The following is a 21,791-nucleotide window of genomic DNA, read 5'->3' on the forward strand; positions in this document are numbered from 1 at the left end:
TGCAAAGGCTGACTGCCTGTAGGCTGCCTAAGGGCTAGACTGTTGGGTTGCCTGGGTTACTCTTTCTTACAAAACACAGCTAATCCAGAAGCACATTATGAAAGAAGTGATAAATACTTTCAGCAGATTTAAAAGTGAACACCCAAGGCTATAAGAAAATATTTTGCCTTGAGGTGCATGCAAGAACCAATGTTCCTACTAAACACCCTTTACTCCTCAAATTGGAGAAAATGGCCTTTTATGAATTGCAAATAGAAGAAATCCTCACAGGCACCCTTCTGTTTTACCTGCTGCTTCATGAGTGAGAACAGCAAGGGTCCATGGGTTGGACACTGATCTCCTGATGCTGCTGCTGACCTGCGTTCATGGCAGTATTGCACTCCAGATGATAGAAATGCTTCCTAATAAATCAGCAGATTACATGCAAGGCCCCACTACATGCACATGCATTTGTGTCCACACACTCAACACTATAGGACCAGGTCAATATTATTATGTCCTGATAGAAAAGCTTTTAAGAGTCAGTCACCCATTAAGGAAACCCACAACTGCCAAGTGGTTCGTTGTTTATTTTGTATCCAGTTTCAATCAATAGCCAGAAAGGTCCTATATGCTTTAATCCATTTAGATGGTATTCTCAACACTCTTGTCAATATGTAGGTTGATGCACAGGTTGCAATGCACAGAGAGATTTCACCTTGACCCATACACACAAAATCCATGCAGGGAGCAGCAAGTAGGGAAAGAAAAATAAAGATGGTAATTTAGCTCTTGGTTGAGCTTTTTTTTTTTTTTTAACTTGTAAATAGACAAAACTGTTTGATAAAACATATGCATTAAATTAATGGACCCATTCCACTCGGCAGCTTTGGTTATTTTCATATCTACTGGTACTAAAGCAGTTTGATTATGGGACAAGAGTTAGCCAGCTGTCACAGAGGTAAAAGTGGGATTTTTTTCAGCAGCTTCATGTCTTGTCTGTGCTTGTGATGCTGCAGTCTTTAATTATACAATTACAGATTTTTTTTTTAAACTGCTAACTCATTTTCCAATGGGAATAAAATTGTCTTGGAATAAATTAGAGCTGCGTAGCAATAAAAGACATACCAACAGCCTTCCTTCCTATTAAGGATTATGGCTATTCCTGTTGAGAATGATGATTACAAGCAAAAAAAAGGAATTGTAAAACTGAAAAGAAGAAAGGAAAAGATGACTACAGTTAAAACAGGTGAAGGATGCTCTCAAGAACTGGATTCTATTCTGTCATAATTAAAGACTGCTGTGTAAAGTTAGAAAAGCCCCTGAAATAAACCGGAAAAAATTATCACTATTTCTTCATTTGCTTTGTGGCCAAAACCTTCATGTCCAGCTGTTGGATGTTCTCATCAGGAAGTTGTGCTAATTCCACCTAATTTCTGATTGACATATTGGATGTTTCACAATGAAGAGTACATTGAGATGCGGTCACATTTTTAGTGATTCAAAGTAGGTGCCCACTGTAATTATATCCATTGGCTTTCACTCTTATTGCCTCATATGACACACTGAAACAGCAATAATTAAACTTGTTTTGACTTAAAAAGGAGCTGTAAAAAGTAAATTAAGTCAAGTATTAGAAACACCATATACAGTACCAAAGAAAGAATTCATAAAAGATTTTGAATTCCACCTTCAGATGAGGATTTGAACAGCAGCCTAGAAACTGAAATAAACATATAGAACTAGAAATAAAACCTAAGAAGGACAAATAGTTGCTTCTTAAAACTATCTTGTACCTTGAGGTAAAAGAGAAAAAAATATACAATATTTTAAAATGCTTTGGAATACAAACACTTAAGAAAGCGTTAAGCCTTTCTTTGGTTTTGGAGTACTCAAATTGCATTCTAAGTACAATATTTATATTAATTTCCTCTTTTTTGAGATTTATTAATACCATTCCCAGTGGAGAAGGCATAGAATCTAACCACATGCATTTCTTTTTCTTTGAGTACTAATTACCTGCCACCACTTTACATGGACAATACAAAGACAACATTTTATTCTGTTGTGGGCTCAGAAAAAAACATACAAGTGCCTGTTGTCTGGATGTCCAGGTACAGGACCACCTTTTTCCTTTTTCCAACTAGTCTTGGCTGTGCCTCTTACTCAGGGACATTTTGACATGATGGGAGAAGGTGGTAGCTGAGCTGCCCTTGAAACAGGATGATGTTTCCTGTAAATTCATCCAAGAGTCAAAGTTTTAATAGATTAATTAAACTTGTCAAACTCTTTAAAAGCATTTTTCCCCAAAGAAATTTATCACCTATGAAGTAATGAACTAAAGTGCAATAGCTAATTACCTGCAGAACATCAGAAGTACAGAGCATTTCACTGTAGGGTTACCCTGTTGCATTAGCCTATGAATCTGAAAAATAACCCGTCATAATGTAGGAGGTGCATTAAGAAAATACCTTAAACTAAGTCACAGTCTTTTAAAATATTTGTACTGTAAGTTTTAGAAAAAATCCAAGTGATTTATAACAGTGTAACCATTTCTAATTTAATTTTATCTAATTTTTGTTGCCCATGCCTTCAAGTTTGTCTATATACAGTAGATGTACAAAGTAACATGGTTTCTGTCCACATCTTCTGCACTTAGTTCCAGTTTTGGATCCTTGTGAGGAACTATGAGCCATTTGATTTCTGAACACATTCATTGTTCCTTTTTTTTTTAGCCTATTCCTGAAAACTTGAGCATTGAAATCAAAAGGGAGCCAGACTATACACTCATTGTATTTGAGCCACAAAACATTCTCCCTAAAAAAAAAAACACAAAACAACAGAAAAGCCACCAAACTGAAAAATTACCACCCAACCAAAAAGTGTTATTGGCTGAATAATCCCCTTTAAATCCACCACACTATTTCAGTGACTAACGTAGTCCACACCCTTAAGATGTCTACAAGGAACACACATCTAAACTTTGCTCTCACTTGAATATTTAGGATTTGCACATGGTTCAAGGCATCAATAGGTTTAAAGGTAAAAATAAACAAAGTGTAGTTCATTAATGATTTGGTTAAAAATGTAAAACAGAAAAAAAAAAATCAAGAATCATATGCCAAGATGGGCTGCCTCTCTCATTAAATGTAACTTCAGGTGATGTGTATGTCAAAGAGGGGTTGCACTATAATGTAAGAACATTTATCACTTTTCATATTTTTGCTTTGACATGAACTAGCAATCAAATGAAAATTAAATCTATTAGCAATTTTATTTAACTTCATAGTCAGTATGTCAAAAGAGCATTTTTTCCCCTGAAAGAGCTATTTTAGTGATGTTCAACCTATTCATGTAACTGATACACATTTTACATGTTCCAATAAAAAAAAATTGTTCCTGAAGTAGATTCTTCATTATTCATATCTCCCTACATTTCTGATTTTACTAGTACCAAGCTATTGCCAAAACAAATATTAAAATTTTATATAAACTTGGGCTCTGCATTATAGAATGTACCTGTGGGAGATCCTTTTTACTAAAATGTATATTTTACCCAGTATCCTGTGCACAAGAAAGAATTGTTTGAACACTACATTTCCTTAGCTTTGTGCCATATTCCATCTCAGATTTACTGACATTTCCTTGAGGGTTGTTATTACTGCCTGTTGTATTTTTACAGTCTGTAAGTGTGCTCATGCTCTGCTATGTGGTAGCAAGTTTTCCACATTGCTTACGCTCCAGACTATTTTTTTCTGGGGAAAAAAACAAAACAACTTGAAAATTTCTACCTTATGGGGATTGATTATGATTGTTGTCAATGCCAGGAATAACAAACCACAGTATAAGTTGTATTGCTGAGTAAGTTTTAAGTGCAACTGGTTCAAGAAGTTCTCTCTATTATCAGTACTGAGTAACCATGTGCTTTAGATAAATGTGTAACTGCATGTCATTTATTTTACTGTAAACACTGAGTTTTACTATATACAAACAGTAATATTTACAGCTTTTAATACCAAGCAGTTTAAAACAACTAGCAAAGAGGATGAAAAGTTTTCCAAGTCTAGTTCTTTACCAAGAAGAGAGCACTGGTACCTAAAGTAATCAGGAACGTCAGCATTTCACAAGAAAAGGGTAACTTCCTGCACACAACTGGTCTACCAACTAGAAGAATTGTGGTTTTGGGGGTTGGATTTTTTTGTTTTGTTTTATAATAGCTTATTGAAAAGTCACAGGAGACACAGGAATTTCAAGCAGCCACTCAGAAAAACAGCCCAAAGATATGCTACAATCAGAACAGGGAGCAAATATTAAACAGGAAGGCAACGAAAATAGAACTGAAATGGTTAAAATTAAAGATAAGTCATATTAAAATAAATGATAAAGTAACAGTGGAAGGATGATATTGGAGTGGTCTCAACAGTTACACTTAGTAACTTCAGTGGTCACAAATAGGTGAGGTTGCACTGTATCTTCCATGTATGCAATTTAATGAAGTCAGAATGTTGCTATGAATAAACTGAGGCTTGAATTACAAATTCTTCCAAGTCAGCCATTAACATCCCATTTCTCTACTTAGTGAGTGGAGAGCTCTTCCCTGAAAGAGCTACAAAAAGTTCTTGTATCAGCCTGGCTTTTCATCAGGAGCAGATATAAACTGCTGATCCAGAAACAAATCCAGGTGTTCTCCAGTATCTCCTACTACTGCCCCCCAACTGTTTTACACATATACTCTGTGACCAAAAAGAAAACCCCATAAAACCAATAATCTGCTTTTTATTTTAGTTCTCCCTTTGGAGTCTGGAGAGCCACGAAAGAGATTCAGTAAGATAATCTGTTCCCTTCCTTTTCCAATAAAAGACCTGGACACGTGAGTTTAGAGGAGATTTAGCTGCCAGGCCAGATATTTCTATCACCAAGATAAACTGAAATTACAAGTGCTAATGACAGACAGGGAAGATAAAGGAGAAGGGAGCAAACCATTTATTAGTCAGATTTCTAGGTACTTGCCTTATAACTGGGCTCAGGCAACAATCCCTAAAAGAAGCTGAAGTAAACATAGGCTGAAATAATTGAATATGTTAATGCCATTCTTCAAGGTATGAATGAAGGACCTAATGCACTGTGATTGTATGGAAGACCCTTGAAGTGATTTGGTTTTATACAACCTCAGGTAGTTGCTGACATATCAGAAACATCACTCAAGGTAAAAGGGAAAAAACAAACACAACACAAGAAAAAAATGAAAGAAAAGCCTCTTCAAAAGCCACAATTCATAACAAACTGGTCTTACAGACAAAATGGAAGACGCATCGAAGATTTAAGATCAGAGTTTATGGCATGAGAAATTAAGAATTACAGACAACGTCTTATTCTCTCACTTTTTAAGACTTTCTTCCTTTTTTTCTGCTCTTGAAGCAAAGCAGGGTCTTGGTATGTTGTTTATACGAACAAAAGTTGAAATGGCCAGATGTATTTACTTTTACTGTTTGCTTTAATTGAATGGATTCCCTGGGTTTTCATTCTTTTTTAATCTCTTCTCCCAAAGAAGTAAATTAATTTTTTTCAGCCCTAACTGAAAAGTACTTAGTCATTTTGCATTTATAAGATGCAGTCCAAAATGTGTCCTGCTTATACAAGGCAGGAGCCTGATGGGAGAGAGAAGGAGGTCATGAAATAGCTGTGCTTTTCCCCACAAGTCTGCAGAGACTTGATCTGGCCTCAACATTCCAATCTCCAAGTGCACAGAGATTTACCCTTATCAGCATTTCCTGCAGACAATCAAATTCAAATCACCTTTTGTAATTACATTATGAAACACTGTAACCCATTTTCTCTCCCACCACCACAGAGACTGAGTCGCCACTGTGAGCATTTCCTTTATGGGGATTTTTACTTATTCACAGCTATCAAATCCTTGACACTTGGCTATCCTTATGGACAGGAACCGCTCCAAGTCGTTTCATTTGGAATCACGTTAGGAATAAGTTGCCCAGAAAAATAGTTTCCCTCAGTACTGTGGATACGATCACACCAGGAAATGTGAGGGAGACACAGGTACTTAAATCACTTGCCAGACACTTTATTTTGCAGCTGAGGAAAGGGAAGTGTGTGCCCAGCTATGGCAGTTCTGCCATTAGTCACCATCACCTGTATTTACTTTGTACACACTCCAGGCACACCTTCACAGGGAATTTGCTGGACACTAATTCGCCATTTCCGATAAAGCCTCAAAGTTAATCTACTTCTACTCTGCAACATCCGACATGTCTCTTCCTCCTAAACAGCTAATGAGTCACATTAATGTGATGAAAATTACAGGGATGATGTGTGCATGCAGAGCTACTTGACACGAACAAGGACAACCGATAGTTTCCAGAGAATATGCAGCAGCTGGGATGTGCATAGTTTTGTAATTCTGTATTTTACGAGCCTTCAGCAAAAGAATATGAAGACATATTCACTAATATAACTGTGTATATTTTACAATTGCAGCGGTATGTTGAATAAACACACAAAACCAATACATTAAGCCTTTAACCAAAACACTCAGTTCCTAGCCCAGGCACAATTTTTTGTATTAATATTTCAGTATCAAATTTCAGCGTGTCTGATACTCAGTTATACAAGGTGAATTTTATTTCAGTCCCCTTCACCTATATTTGAGTATTTAATTCTAGAAAATCTGGATTTTTAGTTTACTTTTAAAATCAAATTCTAGAACATTTGAGATGGACTTTTCACAAGGACACTGAGTGGTAGGACAAGTGGGAATGGTCTTAAGCTGAAGGACATTAGGTTTAGATCAGTTATTATAAAGAAATTCTTTACTGTGAGGGTGGTGAGGCACTGGAACAGGTTTACCCAGAAAAGCTGAGGACTCCGCCTCCCTGGAAGTGTTCAAGGTCAAGGCTGGGTGAGGCTCTGAACAACCTGGTCTAGTGAAAAGTGTCCTTGCCCATAGGAGGGGTGCTAGAACTTGATGACCTTTAAGGTTCCTTCCAACCCAAACCAGTCTATGATTCTATGAAAACAGGATAGAAGATCCCAACTTTGATTCCCACCTCAGTGATAACTTTTCTATCAAAACAAATTAGCAATTTTTAAGCAGCAAGTAGAAGCCATATCCATTTACTGAAACTGTGAAGGAGTTTACATACACAATCCCTCCTCAGTCTCTAGTCCTGAAAGGGGGATGCATGTCCTGTATCTCTTGAAGAAATTTTACCTCTTTCTATGTCAAGGAAAGCATTTATATTTACTGCAGTCCTACACTGAAATACTGACACAGCGGCACAGGTAAGCAGTACCAGGAAAGCATCCTGGTGCCAGTTCTTGGAAAGCTACTGGTGGTATGGGCCTGGGTAAGAGCCCAGCCTGAATAACCCTGACCTTTTCTTTACATCAGGTACCAATAACCAGGCAGAACAAGAGAGCCCTTTTTGGTCGTGCTCTGGCACATCATGCAAAGCTCCAGCACCTGTAAGAGGCACGTCTGGGTAATGACAGGTGTGACAGCTACAGGACTGGAGTGAGTGTGACACAGTGAACCTCCATACTGTTAGAAAGGCTGAAAAACATCAGCCATCAGACAACAGATGTTGTATTGATCCGACATAAAGAGTTTGTACAGTTCATTCTAAGCTATCGGAAAACTTTCAACAGAACTCTTTTTCAAGCCCTGCCCATCACCTGTTCTCTGTGAAGTTTATGACCACAGAAGCTTTACTTTGTAAAGCACTTTGAAACAAACTACTCCCTCTATCCATATAGCCCCTGAAAACAATAAAAGAGATGTAGATTCTTCCTATAATGGGCATGGATATTTCTAACACTCCAACACTCCCATTCATGATATTACCTCTGAGCTATATGTACAGATTATGAATATTCTTCTAATATGCAGTATATAAAATGTATATGTTTTTATAATTATATGCATTTTATATAATAATTTATATAGTGTAGTTATGTAATATATTTCTACTTTACACAGATTTGTGGGAGTTTTCTTTAAACATATAAAAAAATGCAAGTATTTACAAGCAAAAAAAAGAAAAAAAACAAAAGTATATATTAAAACACCTTGGTCAATAACAAAAGGGCTCCAAATTGGAAAGAAATCCCTTCTAAGAGCAGCAAGTGAGGGGAGAAAAGTTTTCTATTAGGTCTAACAGCAGGATTTGTTATCATTTAAATACACGCTCTAATACACTCAATGTTTTGTGCTACGTTTAACAAGATTAAGTGATCGTACAATGTTTCATCTGAAATCTTTATTGGGAATCTCATGACAAGCCTCATTTCTTGCCAAAACATTGTCCCATCCTTCATGCATGATGCTAATTCCAGTTGAATGAATAAATCTGTTTATTTAGGTGTAACACAAAAAGTGCTATCAATTAAAGGATTCCCCAAAGAATACCTTCTTTTCCTGGACCTATATAATTTTTCTAAACAGGTGCAACTTTGCACCAAAAATGTAGATTACGAAGTTCTAAGGCACTATTGAGGCCTTTGATGTGGGTAGAATTGGAAATACAGTTAGCTTTACAATCAAGAACTTAAAAGTCAAAGTACCTTATAAAAGGCATCAAGTTTTATAAGTATTAATTACAAGGGAACTTTTTAAAAAAATTCTAAATGAAAGTGGACAGAATAGCAATGCAAATGGACCAAACCCAGAGATCTTCAGAGTATGATGGTACATACTCAATGTGAAAATAACACAAACCTCCTGCTACATGGACATGTGCCAACTCCAAAAGAAGCAGCAAAGGTGGGAATAGGACTCCCTTTTTCAGTTTTTCATGCCTGCTGAAAAGGAATTCTACAACTATGACACCAGAAAGCAATTCATTACTTTCAGTGTATCTTTAGCTAATACATCTTACAAACCGGTTTCTACCCAGCAGACAGTGTGTTATAGACCTGCCCTGGCTGTTCCTGAACTTACAGTAACAAAGAGTTTCTAGTCTAGATACAAGAACTTTTGAAGCCTAGACTTTGCTATGTTTATTTATTGATTTTTATGCCGCTATGTCTAAAGGTTCACATGCATTAAGGTACACAAGCACGTAAGGGAGCTGGACACATCAGGGTCTTTGGAAAAAGTAACATCCACAATTACCATTAGCCAGGGAATTTTTGGCAGCATACTTTAACGTGGACTTTAGCTGCAGATAAATAACAGTTAAACATCTTTCACACTCCCGATGCAAGTGGCATGAGTTAAGTCACTATTTTGTTCTGTAAAGGAAAAGTGGGGTAAATAATACACCATGTCCTCCAAAAGTAAAATTCAGGCTACTGTAAATCAGCTTCAGCTGGTCTTATCTTGGCCTTGGACTCTAACACATAGAAGATCTAAACACAAGGCTCTCTTTTCTCAAGGATAAGCCTGAATTACTGTGTTGGAAAACAAAAGATTATATGCTGTTATGAGTTCTTTAAGTCAGTTCACAGTTCCATTTTTAATGAAGGCAAAGTTTATGTCTGATACTTCGGTATTAGACATTCAGGAAGAATCTTCTAATCCCTAATAATTAGCTTATTCAGGGTGCATTTTCAGAATAGTCACCTGAAAAATGGATTCCAGCCAACGCTGGAAAATTCACTTACTATGCAAAGGACTACTATAAGCATCCAGAAAAAAACGCAAATTGTCTGATGATTTTAGTAGCCTATTTAGGAGATGGAGAACATACTCATTTCCAGACTATTGCACAAAATAGCAATGACACAACAGCTTGTGAACTCAGCCTGCTCTTCTTGTGTGCCATGCTAAGACTACTACTGTGCCAAGAATTAATTAAAAACCAAACCATTTACTACAGTTTGAAAGACACTTTCTCTTATTCAGTCTTGCTTAGCTAAAATACAAATAAAAACAACAAAATATACAGGTAGTGGGTTTAGTTGTTGTGCGTTTGGGTGGGTTTTTTTGCTGGTGGGACTTTTTTTTGGGTTTGTATTTGGGTTTGAAGTTTTGTTTGTTTGTTTTCCTCCCAACATGAAGTGCATGCTGGATCTCTGAATCCATCCTCACACACCTACCAACAAGAACAAAACAAAGCTCCAACAGTGATGAAGGAAAGCTTTAGAAGCAGTTGTCAGAAGTAGCTGGGGCTGGTATTCTGGCCACACTTTGAATGAATTTTCCCTTTTTTCTGAAAAACAGGCATTGACCTATGATACCTCCTGTTATTTTCAGGTTTTTTTGCAGTCTGAACAGACCTCCTGGTAACGCTCATTTGCCAGGCTATAAACCTTTAACATGTTTCCTGCTAACATCTTGGAGAACTCTTCAAAGTCAGTTTACTTTTCAAGGTATTTTTCCATCCTGTACTATTATATTTTTTAATTAAATGAATTATATTAATCAGAGCTATAAAGTGTTCTTTGAGGAGTTTTATGAACTCTTCAATCATCAAATTATGTTCTTCATTTAGCAGCAAGGTTTCTCCCAATAGTCTTACATTTTTATATTATTCTTGCTGTTAAAGTGTTTGTTAAACAATGTTTTCAGCCTACGTCCCCAGAATTTCTCTCAACAAATAAGTTTAGGCTGAATCAGTTGTCCTGTACTTTTCTAGAAAACCTTTTTCGTTTTTTTCAGCTTGAGGACCTTGGATGGAGAAGTGCTCAAGGTTGAACATATTTTCCCTGTGTCAAAGCATTCATAACTCCAGACTCAAAAAGCACACAATGCAAAACTCTTTGTTATAAGAAGTAATTCCTCTGAACATTTTCCAGCAGACTATTTCCCTGGGGTTTCAGGAGGCAAATCAACACTTTTCTCCATGTCTCCAGAAAATCACCTTGAGTAGACCTCAAGTTGGAATATTTGCATTCCTCTCTATTACCTGCTGCTGTTCCTATCAGCTCCCCATACCAGTCTTTTCTTCAGTCCCTGCTACCACCTACTGCATTTCCTTCCTATGCCTTTATCTGCCTCTGTCAATACTCCAGTGGGATCTTGACAGTGTGTCACTTTTGTTCCCTTTACCTACACCTGCATTTTGGGCCTTTTTTTTAAGTCACTTATTTAATTTTCTAAGGTACTTCCATATAAATCTGACATGGAAAATGGCAGTATTAAGGAATGTGGTGGTGTTAGTTTGGGGTTTGGTTTTTTTGTGGCTTTTTGGTTTGTTTTATTTGCTTGGGTTTTGTTTGTTTGGGTTTTTTTGTTTGGTTGTTATTTTGCTAGTGGTGGTTTGTTTGTTTTGTTTTTACCAGCTCATGTTACAAAACAGAATGTGATATTTCAGCTGAGGCCTTAAGTCTAGTTACCTGCCATCCATGTGATAGAACTGCCTAAATGACCAACAAGAGCATGGTCTTTCCATTGCTTCATAATGCCCAGGTTTTGGAATCAAAACAAGAACCCTTTTGTGTGGCACAGTTGCCTAAAGAATCATTCCCCACTTGATTTTCTAATAAAAGTCATGTTTTGCTACCTGCTGCTTTCATTTTAAATTTTGAATCCACAAAGTAAGGATGAAATTTAAAAATGAAAATATTTTCCTTAGAAACCAAAAGCATTTTTGAACTCCAGGAGACAAAACCACCACTGAATATGTAGTATTTAAAAGGATTATTCTTTTTTTAAGGCTAAATTTAGCAGTATATTTAAGATGTATAGAAAGCACTAAAGAGAAAATACCAAAATTAAGGTAAAACATTTAGAAACATCAGGAACAATCTGGGTTTTTTTAATTGAGTAATTTCCAAACATGAACAGGTTGCAAACAGAATACAACTTTCATTTCCCCAGGTTCAAAATTGGTTTTGCTCTAGTGAAACCCCTCAAAATTCCTCAAAGTGTTGTTGGGTGGTTTTTTTGTTGTTTTTTGTTTGGTTGGTTTTTGTTGTTGATTTTGTTGTGGCTTTGTTTGTTTTAAAGTTCTTTCTTCCATGACCAACTTTTAACATTAAGGAATCTTGCAGCAAACTACCCTGGTGATGAGTCAGGAGGGAGTCACCCTGTACTTCAAAGGACAACTCGTTTTTCTTTCACTGAGAATGAAACAACACTCAGTGATGGAGCAGCATACACCACTCTGCCTCAGCCTGCCCAGTCTGAAAGGATTACCTTCAAATGCATTTTTACATTTAAAAAGATTGAAATATCCTTTTCCTTTTGCCCAATGAAAAGATTTCAACTTAGCTAATAACAACTTAATAAGGCTTGTAATATAAATTCAGAACCACGTTTATCAGGTCCTCACAAGAAAAAAAGTAATAACACATAATTGGAAAATTAATTTACTCAGAGTTTCCTTAGAAACTCTGGGAAATCCACCTTTTTTGGATACCTGTGTGTCTCAGCACCCTGACACCAAGCACTTAAATACAAAGGAAGCAACTGTTCTTCCTGATATAAGGGAATCCAGACTATGAAAATTAGACTTCATCTTCTGCACAATTTACTTTTTTCATCCTTGACTGTGGAAACTATAACAAAAATAAGCAAAACGTTTTTCAACTCAAGTAAGAATTCACTTTGTGTGAAAGAACAACACCACAGATACTTCACAGATAAGCAACAAGGCTGTTTCTTCCTATTAGAAGTATGAAATTAGGAGTGCAAATGTCCCCCAAGACCACGTTTGCTGTTTGACTGCCCCTGTGGAGCCTGTTGTTCGTACAAAAGAGGGATCTGCTGTTTCACAGCCGTGATGAAATGCACGGCACTGTACTTGGCAATGAGGGTGCCGAGCGCCGACACCTTGCAAATTTAGCTGTGCTAGCGAAAGACATTATCACCTTTTTTCTTTTTCCCACCCTTCTGCAAGAGGTTGCTGCCCCCACAGCACAAGGCAGTGGATAAGAGCACGCCGTGTGCTTTGCCCAGCCTGGAGTTAGTGCCAGCTCCCTCTCATGAGCAACTTAAAACTCTGAAATCTGCACTGCAGTGGGAGAGGTGCAGAGCCAGCTCCTCTGACGGTTTTGGGGTGTGGAGCTGTCCCTGTCAGCATTGCTGGTATCGCTGTCCCTGCCCTAAGGATCACCTTCCTCCTGACAGCTTGCAAGGGCAAAAAGCAAGACAAGTTTTGAGATGTTTTCCACCTTCAGACCTTTCTCATGAAACAGTAAGTAAGAAGTTGCCTTTCCTACGAACGTCCTTCAGCTAAACATTTGATTTTGTAACAGGTCATGTTAACAAAAAGGCAAAATAGAGGAATTTTAAAGCTAATGACTTTTTAATATACATTAGTTTTTACATGAGTATTTCCTTGGTATCAGATGAAGCCCAATGAAATCAAAGTTCATCAAATCTGAGTTTCATCTCAGTTTTCCTCAAAACCCCAGTATTCTTCCTCTGCTGTACTAGACTATGTTATACTATAGGTGTGACATAGTGGACTCTACTAGAGACTTTCTGTACCTGGTAAAAAGAAACACGTCTAAACATGTTTGAACTTTCCTGGTGAGTTTTTAATGCAAACTAACAACAGCAGAAAGTGAGAAATACGTAAATTTTAAAGGCCTCTGTCACTTTTCTTACTCAAATAAATATTGCTAAACTTGCAGCAAGGTCAACTGCTGCATGAAATATACAATTGAACTTCTTCTAAAATAGCATTTATCATGAAAAACAAACTTGTATGAAGACTTACAAGATACCTGGTCATATATGGATGTGATATTACATAAGCACTGTAGCTTGATTAGTGACTTCATCAACAAATGGATTTACTCCAATTTCACAGGTGGGTTTTGCAACAAATTTCCTCCTAAATCACTTGTGGTACCTACTTTGTCCTCCACACATACACAAATGGTATCAATAGCAGAGCAATAACTATGCCACTGAGCTAGATGGCTGCTTATTTATTGTGCTTAACTATTCACAAATGCAGTAATGGCACAGATAAATTAAAAGGGAGTAAAATAGAATTTTCATAAATATTTGGCTTCTATATCATTTAAAATGTTCTCCTCCTCTTCCTGGAAGAAGTTTGTACATCAGCTTTTAATAAGGCATTGTATCTAGTTGATTGGATCCTTCAGACAACCAAGAGACTGTATCTGCAAGACATTCCCCTGAAGTTCATTTTGAAATTGAAAATGCTTACTATAGAATTGAAATAATATCATGGGGCTTAGAGCAAAGATTTACCTATTATCTCCAATGGATGCAATCCTGAGTAGACCTTTATTTATTTCACATCAGTCACATGGTTTATATCACTGTGAGACATGCAGAATAAAGTTTATTTAAAAAGTTCTCCGTCTTGTCCCCACGGACTATGCTTTCAAGAAAGCACAGTTTAGTATGTACATGTATACTTATATATCAACTAAATATGTATTGTTCTTGTCTAGCAAGTCTGAGACTGGCTGAAAAATGCTCTGCAAGAACAGGAACCAGGTCACTGAAATTCCCATTTGGGGCTGAGATTGTTTCCCAGTGTCCATACAGAGATGTGACTGAGAAACCTACCACAAGTAACTTAAAAATTTCTAACACTCAATGTAAAGACCCAGATTTCCTAAAAGACAGGAAGAGGAAGGCATAGCTGCCTTTTTCCAGGCTGTGATTCCTTGGCAGCTGCAGGCAGGCTCACAGTCACTGCTGCAGTCCCGGCTTTCTGTCCCTTCCTGGCACTTATCTGTGATGAGCTCTTTCAGTTTGCAAAACCAAACTACTAACACAAGACCATAACCCTTTAGGTTAGCTTTCTGCCTATTTGCTGCACTGAAATGGTTTAGTCTACGTCAAAAAGGACAGAGGGAAAGGAGCACAGGTTGCATTAAAGGGCAGCATTTATTTTTGGTTTCTGCCATTTGTGAGGTAATGGTCAGATCCTGAACGAGCCCAGACAGCGAGGGGGTACAGTGGATGAGAAGAGCCCATCCCACAGCAGATGTGGCATAATGCACCCCAGCTTGCTGCTCCTCAGTCATGCTTTCTCTTCAGCTTTCTTTCTTGTTACATATATTTGTTTTCTTTTAAACAAAAAAGGGAAAGAATTTTCTGGTGCAAAACCTTCAGCACTTCCCCTTACATCAGAACACAACCTCCAAATCTGATGTTAGTGGCACAGCTCAGTAGATTCTCAGACAGTATGTAGGTAAGTGTGAGTAGATGATCAAAGAAGTTACTATTAGAATACTATAAATGTAAATATTATAAATATACTATTGTATTTTTCCCCCTTCCAAGTTCCTCTTGGCTGTAAATGCCCTTTGCTTCCAGTATTGGTTGAAGTTTTGCTATATATGGAGGAACACACACCTATAAAAATTATTGAAAAACATAGGTGTCATCTTCCACAGGTTCTGGGAACATTGTGCTCAACTCAAAAATCTCCCTGCAGAGAGGTTACAAATAAACTCACATACAGTGCATTTATGATGTGCCCACATGCAGCAAGCTTCCTCTACCTCCAGTGCTAAAATGATTACAGCTCTGCAGGAAAAATTATTTCAAAACCTTAAAAGCTGAGCTGCTTCTGACTCCTCCTTGCAATGATTTCAGCTCAAGGTCTGCAGACACTCTGAGTTACTGAACACCATCCCAAAGAAAAATGCTAAAGGATCAAAATTAAATGCATTTGGGTCACAGCCATGCACTCCAGTCCCATGCAGCACCTCTCATGTCCACTGCACTAAGGCCCCTGAGCTCCAGGCAAAGGAACATCAGCCATGCTGGCTCTGGGACAGTCCCAGACTCTGCCATTCCCTAGAAATGCTCAGGTCATCATCTCTAGAAAAGATTCATAGAATGGTTTGGGTAAGGGAAAGGACCTCAAAGGTCATCTCATTCCAACCCCGCTGTGCCACGGACAGGGACACCTTGCACTAGACCAAGATACCCAGAGCCTCATCCAGTCTGGCCTTGAATGCCTCCAGGCATGTGGACTGAACCAAAATCATGCCATCATGATTTTGGATCATCCTAAAAATTTTAAAAAATGAGCAAATCATATGCCAGTGCTCAAACTATACTTAAACCATATTTTTTTGCTAATGAAGACATATCCTTGGCACCTGCATGCTACGAGCAAACTCCATTTTGGCAAGCTTTGGGAGGGAAAAAAAAGTAAAGAAAGATTTTTTTTTTTCTTTCCTGCTCCTCTTAAAAAAGAAAGAAGAAGGTTTTTCCACATTTTAGCTGTCTTCAAGGCCTCATGTTGAGACCTACAGATATCCCAGCTACACACAACTAAAGAGTACCCACTTACATTCCCTCCATATTTAGCTTAATTCATGCCAAATAGCTCAGGGTTGGCTGGCACAAAACCAAGGAAAAACAATGGCACTGAATCTGGTGCTTTTATATGCAGCACGATCTCAAGGCTTTTATATCACACAGGAGTGAAAAACATTAAGGTCTCACTTAAACACCATAAGCTCCTACAGCACTCAGCAATAATTCCAGAGGCACTGGGTGAATTCTACTGCCAGCACTTGAGAGCACACCGACAGCTACTTCCAAGCACGTCCTTTGAAGCAACAGACTCAGGCCTCTCAAGGATTGTCGGCTTTCATTTCCTACCAGACGTATCCATAATCTCATGTGCGTAACAGATCCGATCTACAGAACTTTTAGAGCCTGCTTTGCTGAAAACAGATCAATGAAAAACTAGCACTTGAGAAGCTGGTCGCACTGCAGATAATCATAGAGGAGGAACCAAGAGCACTTTGTAGTTGAAATGGAATTAAAAATGAGCAACATCCGACAATGAGTACAAATTGATGATGAAAACATCAGTGGACTACATGAATGTGGAAAGGAATATTTCATCTTAAATATTTACTCTCCCACCATATTAAGAATATCTCTCACAGTCTTTGGAAAAATCGCTGTCCCTACCCAACAAGTTTGACATTTCTCTTTTGATACCATCCTGTCAATATCGTCTAACGGGATTAATAGGATTTTTACAAAAAATAATTGAAAATAGTAGGGGAAAACCAGGATGTGATTAATGCTGTTGATTCCTAGTACCAGGTGTCCTACAAAAAGGTATTAAGTTTTTTACTGTACATGATCAGGATCAGTGCTAAAACACAACCTCCTCCCCCAAGCATTACTCAGCCCAACAACTTCTCCCTCATCAGGCTTATCCTTATCACCATCAATAATAATTTTCTGCACAGCAGAAGTATCTCCAGGCTTGTAATCACTGCCAGGCTCCTCTGGCAGAAAAATCACTTCCTGACTCACTCTAACAGCTTTAGAGAGGCTCTGACAAGCATGGCAGTGATATGCTGACAACCATTTTGAAACGTAAAGAGCTGGTTATAGGCATACACAAAAAAAAAAGTTTTCTGTTTTAAAAATGCACACTTATTTTTAGAGAAATATTGTTGCTAGTTTGGTTGGTAAAAAAAATAATCTTTTCATCTTTAGGAAAGGAAAGGAGATGAAAATGATGGAATAGGTTCATAGAGTCCTGTAGAAAAACGTGTCTAGAACGACGTGATTTTTCTTAGTGAGTAATACTGATTTTGGAGTCTGGAGGGCAGTGCACAGTGTCATTTTATAGAAAAACTATTTGTTTGAGCCAGTTGAGTCAAGTAGGGGATGACTTGCTAACCCTGCAACAAAAAAAAAAATATTCCCTTGACCAGAATTGCAGCTCCCACACTGCAGGGTCCAAGCACTGGCTGGGTACAGAAACCAATACAGGTTCAGAGCAAGGAAGTGAAAAGCATCATAAGTTACAACACTCTGTTCATTACATATTTCATTCATACAGGAGAGGCAAAACAAAGATGATTTCTATCCCAGAGTTCAGCCACTGTGACATTTTCCAGAGTCTGGGAAGAAACACACATCAATCTATGAATCCTTTATGTCCCCTCATATTTTACCTAAAAAAGACTGTCTTATTTCTTCCAAATGAAGTTAGAAAAATAAATAAAAGCTATGTTGAGGCATAAGTTCTATTTCTATCTGTATGTTGAACACTTGCAAAGAACAATCAACCCTAAGCCCATATGACCAAAGCCCTTCAGTAACACCACAGGGTAATTATTACTGATTTACTGCAGTAGACAGGTATTTGTTGAGCACAGAGGAGGGTAAACAAGGTTTTAGAGACTAATCAACGGGACAGTTATGGGCTTAGACAGTGCACAAACTGCATAAATTTGGGGAAGAGTCAAGTACAAAGGGTCCACCTGAGGTTTAACTACAGCACAATTCACCTGCATAGCCAAATACAAGGCAGCAAAGTCTCTGTCTTTACATATATTCTGAATAGAAGGCAATCTTCCATCTAACTTGTTTTGTAAAATATTAAGAGCAACAAACAAGTTTCCAAACATACCCAACCTTGACAAGAACAACAAGGTGACCTGAGGATTTTCCTTTTTTAAAAAAGAACTACAGACTATTCTCAAATTCTGTTTTCTTTCATTTCAATGATATAGCTAATTCCAACTTAGAAGAATTTTTCTCCACCTCTTTTCTTTCTCTCATCTCACTTTTTAAATTTTTGGTATCCCAGTGGAAATAGTATTGAACATCCAGAAACTCATTATACCACAATTAAAAACCAGTTTCATTACCTATTTCTCACCATATGTTCAAGTAATTACAATCAGTGTTAAAATCTTGTAATTATAGTTTGCAAAAAATTAACTGTATGACAGACACTTCTTTGCCTCATATTTTAGTAATGTTAGTTATTAATTATTTGCACTTCTGCAATGCCTAAAGGCCATTGCAGTAGGAAAATACATGTAGTAAAAAGACAGACCATGAGGGATATCTTTTAAAAAGTGGGCTGTATCTTTCTTAATTCCATCTCATCTAAATCAGAGATACCAAGTTGCACAATTACCATAAAGCATTAATAAAGGGTAAAGTTAGTTTAATATATTTCCATGTTTTTCTACATCTAGTTTGAATTAATTCTAAATCCTATGAATTTAATATACAATGAACTTAGACTCTTAGGGTTGTTTTCTTAAACTCTACCCTTGTCTCAGCCTGAACTCTGCTGGGACCTTTTTCTGAGATTAAAGGAAGAGGTCCCTCTGCTGCATGAGTTACCTCGGTTTTTATTTTACTTCTTTAAATCTGTATTTTCTAAGAGATAATAACAAATAGAAAAAAATCAATTTCCCCAACTTGCACCACTTCAGATTCTCAAGTAACTAAAGATATTCATATATATATATATATAGAACTGTGCTATGCCTTAACTAAAGAAACAAGAGCTTAGCTCCAACAAAGTTCTAAAATACATCTGCTGTTTTTCTTCTTCTGTAAATAAATGGAATTAGTCTTCATGAGTTCCACAGTAGAGTTCTTATTCACTCATCTTTTTCACTGAAGTTACATAGTACTTTTTTTTACAGAACCTTTAATGACAATAAAGCATAAGTGACTATTGTGAAGTCTATGTTTGTTTCTAATGATCAACCCTTATGAAGAGAAATCCTTATTGCATTTGAATTCAGGTTTCATTATCTTTGTTTCATACAGATGCTTTAGCTGGTAAGCTGTTATGGTGGATGACATGCTTTTAACAGTAACACAGCCAGTATCCTTCTAAAATTAAGTCCCTCAGAATTTCTGGTCTTTAGCATACACAAATCTTTCCAGAGAAAGAAAGCCCGTTCTTTCTATTATCTTTGAATATTAGTAATTCCAATATTCATCTAATTTATCTACAGCATCTGCATTTCCCCCCCACCCCATAAATGGGTTGGAAGGGTGGGGTGGTTGTTACTGTCTTAGTTTTAAACTACAAATGACCAGGATGATATCTTAAAATTTTTCTGATATACCTAATTTTTAGAGCTATTAAACAAAATTATCTTAGCAAAAATGCATAAGAAGGTAACAGAAAGTTACCATAACATTTCTGCTTGGATCTGTGGAAACTTTCCTACACTTCAAAAAATTAGGAAGCATTTTCCCATCTAACTCTCTAGAAAATTGTTTCCTATGCTTTGACCATCCACTGACATTCTTACACACTTGCCTGTTGATTTTCATCATGTTTCTAGCAGACATACTCTTAAAGCTGTGTATATACATGGATGAATTTACATACACGTGTGCACATATGTAAAATGTAATCACAATAGAAAGGGCCACCACTTCAAAAATAAAACCTCTCCCAAGTTTTACCTTCTGAAATGAAGTTAACAGAAGATGAAATCACTGAATATTTCAGTACCTCTGAAGAAACATTACCACCAAAAAACTATTCTTAATCATGTATGATAATTTTTAATCATGACCTGATTCTCTAATCCTCCTGAACTCTGAACTCAACAGCACTTCTGGCAAATAATGTTCCTTTTCAGGCTTCATAAGAGATCTCTTGAAGACAGAGTAAAAATTGAAGACCATCAACTAAAATTTAAATTCTACCACTCTCAAATGTTCCCAAAATCTCCTGTAACCTATGTATCTATTGTCTGTTCCTAAAGAATGGGATGCAATGTACTCAAACCTTAAAACACACACCTTAAAAACAAAGGCAACACATTTAGAAGATGCCAAACCATTTAGTTAATTGCTTCCGAGATGCAGAATAGATAATAATCCTTCACTACTCCATGCATTGGTATTCAAAATCTTCACAGGCATGAGACTGTCTTTTAAATATTTCTTTACTAAATATAATTTTATTTTTCCTTTGGGTTAAAATTTAGAAGCAGATATGAACATTCAAGGTCCCCAAAAATCGGATTCAAGGGACCCTTTTAAAGCAGTAAGTAATACTAAAACAATTAGCAATAGGAATAGCATTCCAGGGAGGAAGAAAACGATGGTAGGCACAGCATCAGTGTGTGGCTTTACTCTGAGATGACCACATGTCAGAATGGTCAGGCCCTCTGCAGCTCTGGTACTGAAGTGGAACATGCAGGGACATTGACTTCCCACAGAGAAATTCTCAAAAACTTCAGTGCCTAGGTTTTGACAGATGACACCTAGTTCCCAAAAAGTCAAAGACATCTCAGAAAACTCAAGTCTGTCATATACCTAGCACTCCGTTTCCTAGCACTGGAGATAAAATAAAAATAGTGAGCTGCCTGAAGCCCCATGTCAGACTCCACTGCTGAGGGGCTTGTTGCCTTTCAAGAATAGAATCTGCGATGGGGACCATTGATATTTTGGGCTTTTGTGTCTTCTTGTCTAAGTAGAACTTGCCCTTCAGATACTTGGTCCTCTACCCCTTCGGGGAACTTCCCCACAGCATGGAGCCAGGCTAGAGAGGAGCCAAAGCTCTAAGCCTGAATTGCCCCCAGGAAGGTTGGAGTAGAGAGGACGGCAGGGAACAGTCACACAACACAGACATTGCTGCTGCACAGCACACTGGCTTCTGCTGCAGGACAGGGCCCTGTTGCACACTCAGGGCTTTGATCATGCAAATCAAATGCTATGGTCTCTCTCAAACTCTTTCCAGGATATTCTAGCACATGTATATATAATAAATCAACCATACTCTCACCTACAAACCAAGTGGATCCTTCCTGATGCTATCAAATCATATTATGTGGTAGATATTGTCACACTGGCCAAGACATCATGACAGGTGATTGGACTGCTGCTGAGACCTGAACAAGCAGGGTGTGAGAAGTTGCTGGACACGGCATAAGACAATTTGCTCTCATGACAGCTCACAGGGTGAGCAGCCGACAAAAGTTACAGACAACAACAGAGGGCATTGCTGGCCTTCGTAGATAGTTATTGTGTTCTTACATGAGGAACAAACTGCACAGATAATCCAGGTGGAAACATGGGAGAAGATTAAAAAGTTGCCCTCCATGGCCAACAGTACCTAGACCACTAGTTCAGTGCTACCATAAGGTCAAGATCACTAAGTAAC

The 21,791-nt window shown here is 37.5% G+C and overlaps 1 protein-coding gene across 1 annotated transcript in view; it reads right to left on the minus strand.

The window, feature by feature from the left end:
* Positions 1-21,791, minus strand: part of ROBO2 (roundabout guidance receptor 2) — a 1,049,785-nt gene that overhangs the window by 957,484 nt on the left and 70,510 nt on the right. The gene's annotated exons all lie outside the window — the stretch shown is intronic.

Source organism: Myiozetetes cayanensis, unplaced genomic scaffold, assembly GCF_022539395.1.
Source record: "Myiozetetes cayanensis isolate MyiCay16 unplaced genomic scaffold, myiCay2020 scf5-8, whole genome shotgun sequence".
Taxonomy (NCBI): Eukaryota; Metazoa; Chordata; class Aves; order Passeriformes; family Tyrannidae; genus Myiozetetes; species Myiozetetes cayanensis.